Source organism: Artemia franciscana, chromosome 2 (assembly GCF_032884065.1).
Source record: "Artemia franciscana chromosome 2, ASM3288406v1, whole genome shotgun sequence".
In the NCBI taxonomy this organism is placed as follows: Eukaryota; Metazoa; Arthropoda; class Branchiopoda; order Anostraca; family Artemiidae; genus Artemia; species Artemia franciscana.
In genome coordinates this window covers 15257339-15267723 of record NC_088864.1, presented here as the reverse complement: position 1 = coordinate 15267723, position 10385 = coordinate 15257339, and positions in this window count along the sequence as shown.

Below are 10385 nucleotides of genomic sequence, written 5' to 3'. Positions count from 1 at the left end.
CGTAATGAATTAATATATCCTGTAAATAAAGCTTGATATTTCTTTCTTGAATGCTCCATATTAAATTTCTTAAACTTTCTATGACAGAGTTTATTAGAACCTATGGATTCGGCTTATGAGCTGCAAGGCAGACTTCGAGTCTGGGAGCAATATCACCTTCCTAGATTCAGAAGGCATTTTATTAATGATATTCAGAGCTTCAAATATAGCCTTTAGTTCAGCCTTAAGGATGGATGGGTCATTTGGAAGCCTGATGAATATATCTAAGGAATATTCTGGAGTCACCTCAGCTACTGCTGCCATGCCTCCTTTCAGCAATCCATCCGTAAATATTTATATGAAATTTCAGAAGCAGGTAGCCATTTTTTGCTTAAAAACAGCTTGCACTTGTCTGGGAAGCTTTCCTGTTTGATGGGCCGGATGCTAAGGCAATGCAATCTATGGCCAACGTAAATTTTTCTTATTCTACTATTGGTTTTATGAAGTCATTTGTAAATTATAGGAATTTTTTATGCCCAAGTGGATTTACTATCATGCCGTCTAGCTGCATCTTCCATGTCCTTGGCTATTATATCCATAGCCAACACTTCACACCTTCTTAGTTCACATATTTTAAGGCTTTTTCCACTTTCTTTATATTCTTTTGTTTTCATATGATCTATTTTTCACATAATTCTTGCAAAAGCCCTTTCTCCTGTCTATTAAACATAAAGCTTTTTCACTAATATTCCTAAATGAACTCTTAGCCTTCTTCCCTAAAACACCATCGGCAACTTCACAAATTGTTTTCCTAAAATTATTCCATCCATATTCCACACTGTTAAAATTTAAGCTATCCAATTTAGCATTCAACTGCTCCTGGAAAGTTTCTCGCAAATTTTCATCTTGAAGTCTACCAACATAATAAATTTCTGGGATGCAGCAGCAGTGAAGCTCACCGGTTCTAAGTACACGCATAGCAGCTACTCTTTTCTTCTAGATCGCTAATCACAAAGAAGCTTAACGGCGATTTCCTCTAATGCAGGTGTTATTAATTTTCTTCAAAATGTATATGTTTGTTACGCAGTAGGGATTCACATCTGTTTGTTCACCTATGTTGAAGATGACGTAATCTTGCAGAACTTGTTAGATCTTACGATCTGCTTCAGTATTATTTGTTCATCGCAAGAATAATTATCTACATCTTATATCTTAAAAGTGAAGATTAAATATTTAAAAAAGGCGTATGTGCATGATAGTGTAAGTGTTGTAGCAGCATTGAATGCCGACAATGAAAAATATTTGAATTATGAAGCAACTGCAGATGGTAGTTTTATTGGATGTGTTTGTACGCATTGTCATCACCGTAGGGTGTACAATTTTTTTGGGGTACCGAGAAAATTCAAGCCTTATATTGGTGGACATGCGAAAATAATATCGCCAGATGAATTAGTGTTGAAAGAGAGAGCAAATATAAGACTTTTAGTTGATGACGAAGGTTTATTGCTGGAGCAGCTAAAGGTCCAACCCGCATTGCTGCTACTGACCTCTCTTTCATTTTAAAGGAAATTAAAAATAAACTTAAAACCTTTTGTTCTGGTATTAAAAATTTTTCGAATTTTAATCCATATTATAGTGTTAATAATTCATTGCAGCAGATAGATTCTTTAACAATGGTTTCAGCTAAAAGAATTGAGTCTTTCGATTTTGCGACAATGTATACTAATTTATCACTTAATGTAGTGTTAGATAATTTAAAAACGGTTATTAAGAAATCTTTCCTCTTATCTAGTACAAGGTTCTTAAAAATAGACACTTATAATAAAAAAGCTATATGAACAAATTGCTTTAAGACTACAGTTAGCTTGAGATGTTACAGCTTGGATATGATTTTTGAGTTATTAGAATTTGTTTTATACAATACTTATATAATATTTGGTGGTGATTTGCACAAGCAAATCGTGGGAATTCCCATGGGGGAGGGGGGAATGCCAGCGCATTTATAGCTGACTTGTTTTTAATTCAACTAGAATATAAATATATGATGGATAAGAATAATCCAAGTAATTTAAAACATGTTTTATCAAATAATAACAGATATTTAGATGATATTTTGGTCTTAAATTGTAAGGATTTCATTGATATTTCTAAAAATATATTTCAGTAATATACACTCAAATGTCACATATTCGGCGTTCTTCTCACAGTTATTTCGTTATGCAAGGATTTGTAGTAATTATATTGATTTTAAAAATAGATGTAAATTCTTAAGCCAAAAATTGATATTAAGAGGTTTTTCTGCAAATAAATTAACTTGGTAATTTAAAAAATTTAGTTTTCATTATAACGAACTTTTAAATGAATACCAAAAAAATTATCTGGAAATACTTAGGGATATTTTAGACAAATCAGGAGAAGTATATTCTCCTGATGAGCCCTTGTGTTGGGTTGTTGCCTCTGAATTATTTGTCTTTACTGTTTTAAATGTTTGGTAAATGACGACTTATACTTATTGACGACGTGACTGCCTGTCCATGGATTATTCTTTATAGTTGATTGTGTATGGTTATGCTGTTTGACCTATGTGGTTGTATGGATGAGTAGGGCTAAGGCCTCATTCAAGTGCTGGTCTATGTTAATCACTAATTTAGGAAAACAGTTTTCCCTTTCTCCTTCTATCTCCTTTCTTTTTTTCTTTTCTTTTTTTTTTAATGTGTTTTTGCTGTTGCATTGATGATTTCTCTTTTTGTTATATTATTCCAGGTTGGATCCAGTAATGGTGGAGGAAAATTTCTTAGTTTTCTCCCCGACAGACCTTTATCCCAGTCTAGGTTTTTAACCTGATATTGTTAATTATTGGTGAGATGGAACTTATACAAATTTCATGTTTTTTCATGTTTTCATGAAACAACTTTTTTTTCATGTTTATGTATTTATTGACCTATTGACCTATTGACCTTGGCATGTTTTTTGAACTTTGATTGTTGGATTTTGATTTGGATGTTGGTTTGATATGGATATGTTTTCAATAACTTTTAATGCAACAAAATAAAAATATTAGCCTCGGAGCTCGGAACGATTTTTTGAAAATTAGTAAGTGTAAGAGTCGTTGTTTTCCTTGCCAAGATCATTTTATCCCACGGACTTCTGTTAAGAGTACATTGTATAATAAAAATTTTGCATGCAAGTTACGTGGTAATGTTAATTGTAAAACAACCGATGTAATTTACCTATTAGAATGTAGTAAATGCTGCCTACAATATGTGGGGGAAACAACTAAAAATATATATAAAAGATTTTCTGGACACAAGACAACAGTTAATAATGACAAAACTAATAACTATCTAGTTCAACATTGTAATAATAGTACATGTTCTATATCAGATATAACTGTCACAATTTTAGAAAATTTAGAGTTAGAAAATATAAAGAAAGAAGAGAAAAATAATAGACCACGTAAACAGGAGGATTTCTGGATCCATACTCTTGGTACAGCTTATCCTTTTGGGATACATGATCGTGTAGCAAAATATGGTGACATGTCTCAGATTGTTGTTAAATGTATTGAGGGTTTTATGGACAATCCTTCTTTTACTTGTCCTGCTAAACGTAAAAAACGATCGAGAGGACATAGGAAAAACAATAGAAAAAATGAATTAGATTTACATATTCTTTCTATAGATTTATACCTGCTATTTGAATCTAGGGGTATGATTTCTGTAATAAACTGTCTAAATAATTTATCCAAGAGGAATTTCATCAAAATTTTCTGGATTGTTAAGAATAATACAGCTCTTGAATATGATTTTAAAGTAATATGCGATACAATTTGCATTCTAACTAAAACGAAATTTATTTCAAAAAAGAAAAAGTTTGATAAGATTGGTAATAAGGATAACCGATTATATTTACCTATTAATTTTTCTTGTAAGCAGATTGAAGATATTAATTTACCGGAAATTATAAATCAACGGGATGTGAAACAGGCCTTTCCTAGTAATTTGAATTATAATGATAGTCCAGTTTTAACTTATAAATTTTCAAAAACTATTGGGCAAGTTATTTTTAATTATAATTTAATACTTAAAAGATTAGATAGTGATATAAATTGGAAACCGGTTTGTAACTGTAAGCAACTTGGCCCATTTGTAAATCCGACGTACAAACATGTTATAACAGGGGACTTGTCAATAATTAAGCAAGATGATCTTCAAATTATAATGAATAAAGGGGCTAATTTCCGTCTTTCTCATCATCTGAAACCACCGAGTGTTCTTGATGGTTTGGAAAATGATTTTGATTTATTTATTGATAAGTGGTGTAAGAAAGAGAATAAAAATAAAGAGAGTTTTCAAAGTTGGAAGAATTTAATTATTAGTAGAATACGAAATAAAATATATTCTAACTTAAAATATAGTAACACTAAATCATTATTTTATAATGCTATGATTAAACAACCAATTGCTAATCTACAGAATGAATTTTGTAATTGCGCCGGTTGATAAAGCTAATAATAATTTTGCAATAATTTGTCAGAAGCAGTATTTTGATATCTTAAAAAGGGAGTTATGCACAACTAATGTTTATGAAAAGGTAAATTTAGAGGATGAGAACTTAACTGAAAAAATACTTTTTAAAAATTTTAATATTAAAAGAAATGACAATGATAAAAAGTTCCCTTTCCTATATTGGATGGTAAAATTTCATAAGAATCCCTCTAAACCACGGTTTATTGCTGGAGCAGCAAAATGTCCGACCCGCATTGCTGCGACTGACCTCTCTTTGATTTTAAAGGAAATTATAAATAAACTTAAAACCTTTTGTTCTGGTATTAAAAAATTTTCGAATTTTAATCAATATTGGAGTGTTAATAAATCACTGCAGGTGATAGATTCTTTAACAATGGTTTCAGCTAAAAGAATTGAGTCTTTCGATTTTGCGAGAATGTATACTAATTTATCACTTAATGTAGTGTTAGATAATTTAAAAAAACGGTTATCAAGAAATCTTTCCTCTTATCTAGTAAAAGGTTCTTAAAAATATACACTTATAATAAAAAAGCTCTATGGACAAATTGCTTTAAGACTACAGTTAGCTTGAGATGTTACAGCTTGGATATGATTTTTGAGTTATTAGAATTTGTTTTATACAATACTTATATAAGATTTGGTGGTGATTTGTACAAGCAAATCGTGGGAATTCCCATGGGGGGGAATGCCAGCCCATTTATAGCTGACTTGTTTTTAATTCAACTAGAATATAAATATATGATGGATAAGAATAATCCAAGTAATTTAAAACATGTTTTGTCAAATAATAACAGATATTTAGATGGTATTTTGGTCTTAAATTGTAAGGAATTCATTGATATTTCTAAAAATATATATCCATCAGTGCTTACTCTTGAACCTAGCCATGGCGCTGGTCTTGAAGATCATTTCTTAGATTTAAATATTAATATTTCTGATAATAATAAATAAAGTTTTAAAATGTATAACAAAACGGATGATTTTGATTTTGAAGTGATTAGTTTCCCATTCCCTGAAAGTAATATACACGTAAATGTCACATATGCGGCGTTTTTCTCACAGTTACTTCGTTATGCAAGGATTTGTAGTAATTATATTGATTTTAAAAATAGATGTAAAATCTTAAGCCAAAAGTTGATATTAAGAGGTTTTTCTGCAAATAAATTAACTTGGCAATTTAAAAAATTTAGTTTTCATTATAACGAACTTTTAAATAAATACCAAAAAAATTATCTGGAAATACTTAGGGAAACTTTTGGCAAATCAGGAGAAGTGTATTCTCCTGATGAGCCCTTGTGTTGGGTTGTTGCCTCTGAATTATTTGTCTTTACTGTTTTAATTGTTTGGTAAATGACGACTTATTATTCTTTTCAACCATATTATTCTTTATGGTTGATTGTTTATGGTTATGCTGTTTGACCTATGTGGTTGTATGGATGAGTAGGGTTAAGGCCTCATTCAAGTGCTGGTCTATATTAATCACTAATTTAGGAAAACAGTTTTCCCTTTCTCCTTCTATCTCCTTTTTTTTAATGTGTTTGTGCTGTTGCATTGATGATTTCTCTTTTCGTTATATAAGTAGTAAAGAGTTTTTTTTAACCCTAAAGTCATTCATACGAGGATTGTCAACTTAAATGCAGAGAAATTCGCCATAAGAATATCCACAACATAAAAAACATAATACTGCATGAAAACCATTACTTGTAATCAACAAACCCTGTACCCACTTTCCAATTTGGTCTGAAAACCTTTGTAATCTGACGAAAACGAGTATAGACCATATAATAAATTCAGCTTTTCTTGAATAAAACTTTAATTTATTCCCTTCAGCCAGTGGTTTCGTACATTTTCCCCTGTAAAATTAGAAACTTTTAAAACATGCAAAAGTTACCTTTTAAAAATAGAACAACTTCTTTTTTATATTTTAGATATGGGTCTTGAGTCTTAACATCACTCCTTACTTTTAGCAAACTATTTGATCTGTTACAGTATTTTTTGTCTTTAATTTTACATTTCCTTATTGTTTAAAAAGGACATAGAATTTTCAACATTTCTTGAATGAGTGTCCCCCTTATTTCTGGTGAATTCGTAAGAATTGGCTGCCCCATGACATCTCTTTGGTACATATTATCATTCCCAAGGCATTCACAAATATTTTTATAATAAAAATAAGCTTTAGGTCCATTGCTTCATGTTTTGGCAAGCCACTCCTAACGTTGTACAGGTCAGTTCACGTCACCCTGGTACACAATTACAGATGAATGGCACAGAATGGCTGGTGCACGGCCCCCTTAGGCACAAACTATCATTTCTAAGACAATTTCTTGCTAAAAATCATGCTTTAAATCCATTGTCTCATGTTTTCACAAGCCAACCTTCCGTGATGACCCCATGGTGAGTCCTGACCTGTGCCATTCTATGATTGGCCTCTGGCACCCTATATCACGCAATATCACAACTAAAGAATTCTGAGATGTTTTCCAACAAAATAATCGTATACACTATAATCGATAGTTTCAACTTGAAGAAAAATTTTCGCGGCTCCACAGACACCAGTTCCACTTCCGGTTCTATTGGCTTTCACCCCGGTTCAACAGGTCCCAGTTCCCACTACGCCCGCTTCTATCCTAGTTATAAATCTAGCTCCGGTTCCTGCAGTTTCTGATCCCTCACTTCTGACCCCTCTCCTATTCCACGCTTGGAATTCAATTAATTCTCTTATCTTTTAAAAGGCCTCTACGAGGCTGTTTTATAAATAAAACCATGGCTGCGCCCACTAAGGATTCCTCACCCCGTTGTTTTTCTCATTCTTTTGTTTTAACCTTGTGCTGCTTGTCTTTTTCTTTCCGAGAAAGAAATACTAAGGTGGCATTACTTAAATTCTTTTCTTGTTCTTATGTTCCAACCAGAGTTGTTAAACTTTTACTGAAAAATACCAATACCAAAGCGGAGTTGCTCTATTTTTCTTTTCTCATCCTTTTGTTCCAACCAAGACTGTTTGAATTTTTTCCACAAATCAGTAATACCAAAGCGGGACACAAACACACAAAAACATACACAAACAAAGAGAACTAGACACACAGGCACCGAGAGAGAGAGAGAGAGAGAGAGATAGAGAGAGAGAGAGAGAGAAAGACAGAGATAGAGAGAGGGAGAAAGAGAGCCAAATAACACACACACAGTCAGACAAACGAACATACAAAGAAAAATACAGAGACAAAAAACACGCACAAACACACAAAGTCAGACAGACAGGCAGAGAGAGAGAGAGAGAGAGAGAGAGAGAGAGAGAGAGAGAGAGAGAGAGAGGAGAGAGAGAGAGAGAGAGAGAGAGAGAGAGAGAGAGAGAGAGAGAGAGAGGGAGAGAGAGAGAGAGAGAGGGAGAGAGAGAAAGAAAGAGACAGAGGGGGGGGACAAAAACCCATATAAACAGATAGAGTCAGAGACACAAAGACAGACACAGACAGGCAAACATACATTTAGACGCACATGCACTGCGAGAGAGAGACAAAAATAAACACATGGTGCACCATCTAACCTAACTTAATGTGTTTAGGTTAGGTTAACCCAACCTACAAGCAGGTAAGAAACAGGCTGAATGTTTAAAAACGGTATGAGCTTGCCTGAAACAGCCATATGAACCACATTGTTTTTCTAGCGTCAAAAAAGGTCGGCTGCAGGTATCGGGGTGTGATATGCTGGTTGCGGGTACCCGGGTTAGTTATAGTTTGGTTGGTCATGATTAGGGAGGCTGGTACTTTTAATGGCCAAGTGTCTGTCTTTGTGCATTAGAATGTCTGACTCTGTGTGTTTACGTGTGTTTTTGTCTCTCTATCACCGTGCCTGTGTGTCTGAGCGTATGTTTGTCTCACTCTGTGTGTTTGTATGAGTTTTCTTTCTCTCTCTCTCTCTCTCTTTCTCTCTGTCTGCCTTTAAATCTGAGCGTCTTTTTGCTCGTATCTTTGTCTGTCTTTGTGTTTTTGTCTCTCTCTCTCTGTTTGCCCGTCTTTCTTTGTGTGTTTCTATGTCTGACTCTGTGTGTTTGTATGTGTGTTTATCCCTTTTTCTCTGTGCCTTTGTGTCTGACAGTGTGTTTGCCTGTCTTTGTGTCTGTCTTTGTTTTTTTGTGTGTCTTGGCTCTGCGTATTTGCGTGTGTGTTTTTTTGTTTCTCTTTCTGTGCCTGTGTTCCTGACTGAGTGTTTGCCCAGCTCTGTGTCTCTCTTCGTGTTTATATGTCACACCCTGTGTGTTTTTTTCTCTCTCTCCGTGCCTGTATGTCTGACTGGGTGTTTGCCCGTCTCTTTGTCTGTCTTTGAGTGTTTGTGGGTCTGACTATAGGAACGTGTTTGCCTATCTTTGTGTCTGTATTTGTGTACTTGTGTGCCTGACGTTGTGTGTTTGTGCATATTTTTTGTCTCTCTCCCCTTGCCTGTGTGTCTGACTGTGCATTTGCCTGTCTCCCTGTCTGTCTTTGTGATTCTGACTCTGTGTGTTTTTGTGTTATTTTCTCTCTCTATATTTCCAAACCTGTGTGTTTGCCAGTGTCTTTGTCTGTCTTAGTATGTTTCTATGTCTGCCTCTGTAGTCGTGTGTGTTTCTCTCTCTCTCTCTCTCTTTCTCTATCTCGCTCTCTCTCTCTGCCTGTGTGTCTGACTCTGTGCCTGTGTGTCTGACTCTGTGTGCTTGCTCGTCTACGTGTCTCTCTTTGTATGTTCGTTTGTCTCACTATGTGTGTTTGTGTAGACATTTTTTCTCTTTTTCTCTGTGCCTATCTGTCTGACTGTGCGTTTGTGCGCGTGTTTCTTGTCTCTCTTTTCGTCTTTGTGTGTTCGTCTGTCTGACTTCATGTGTATCTTTTGTCTCTCTCTTTATGTGCCAGTGTCTGACTCTGTGTGTTTATATGTTTTTGGTCTCTGTGTCTGGCTTTGTGTATTTGCGTGTCAGATTCTGTGTGTTTGTTTGTGTGAGTGTGTTTGTGTGTGTCTGTGTTCCTGCTTTGGTATTGCTATTTTCGAGGAAAAAAGTCGGACAGCCATGAGTTGAAACAAAAGAATGAGAAGAGAACACCAGACTAATTCCGTTCCACTTTGGTATTGGTACTTTCGAGAAAAAGTCGAACAGCTCCGAATGGAACACAAGAAGCAGAAAAGAAACACAGCAATTCTACTTTGGTATTGTTATTTTTTGGAAGAAAAGGTCGAACAGCCCATGTTGAAACTAAAGAATGAGAAAAGAAACGGGATGGGGAAGATTGTGTGATCGCAACCATGGCTACACTTAATAACACTGCCTCGTAAAGGTCTTTTAAAAGGGGAAGGGCAAAAGTGGGGGATCTCGAAATGACGGTACTGGAGCAGGGTTGGGAACTGGCATAATGAGAGCTAGAACATGTTGAACCGGGCTGAAAGCCAGCAGAATCGGAAGCGAAACCAGGGACTGTGGCACCGTGAAAATTTTCCTTCAAGTTGAAACGGCCGATTACGCATAAGATTATTTTGTAGGAAAATCTCTGAGAATGCTTTAGATGTAATAATGCACGCCAGAGGGTGCCACAGTATAGTCATAGAAAAGCACAGGTTATGAATTTCCAAAGGGGACATCACAGAGGGTTTTGCCTTAGGGTTACCTTAGTAATGATAGTTCGTGCCAGAGGGTGCCAACTTTCAATTTCAGCCCATTGATCCAACTCTAAAGTTAATAGAATCATCCCTTCCATAAGAACCATAAACACTCCAGAGGTGTAATTTACAACCCTTGGCTTCAACTACGACAAAAAAGTTGTCATTTTCAAGTTTTCGAAGGGAAATAATGAGCATGGAGGCGGGGGTGGGATTGTTTATCTCGAATCACTTTGACTCTTAAAAAGGCCACTATAG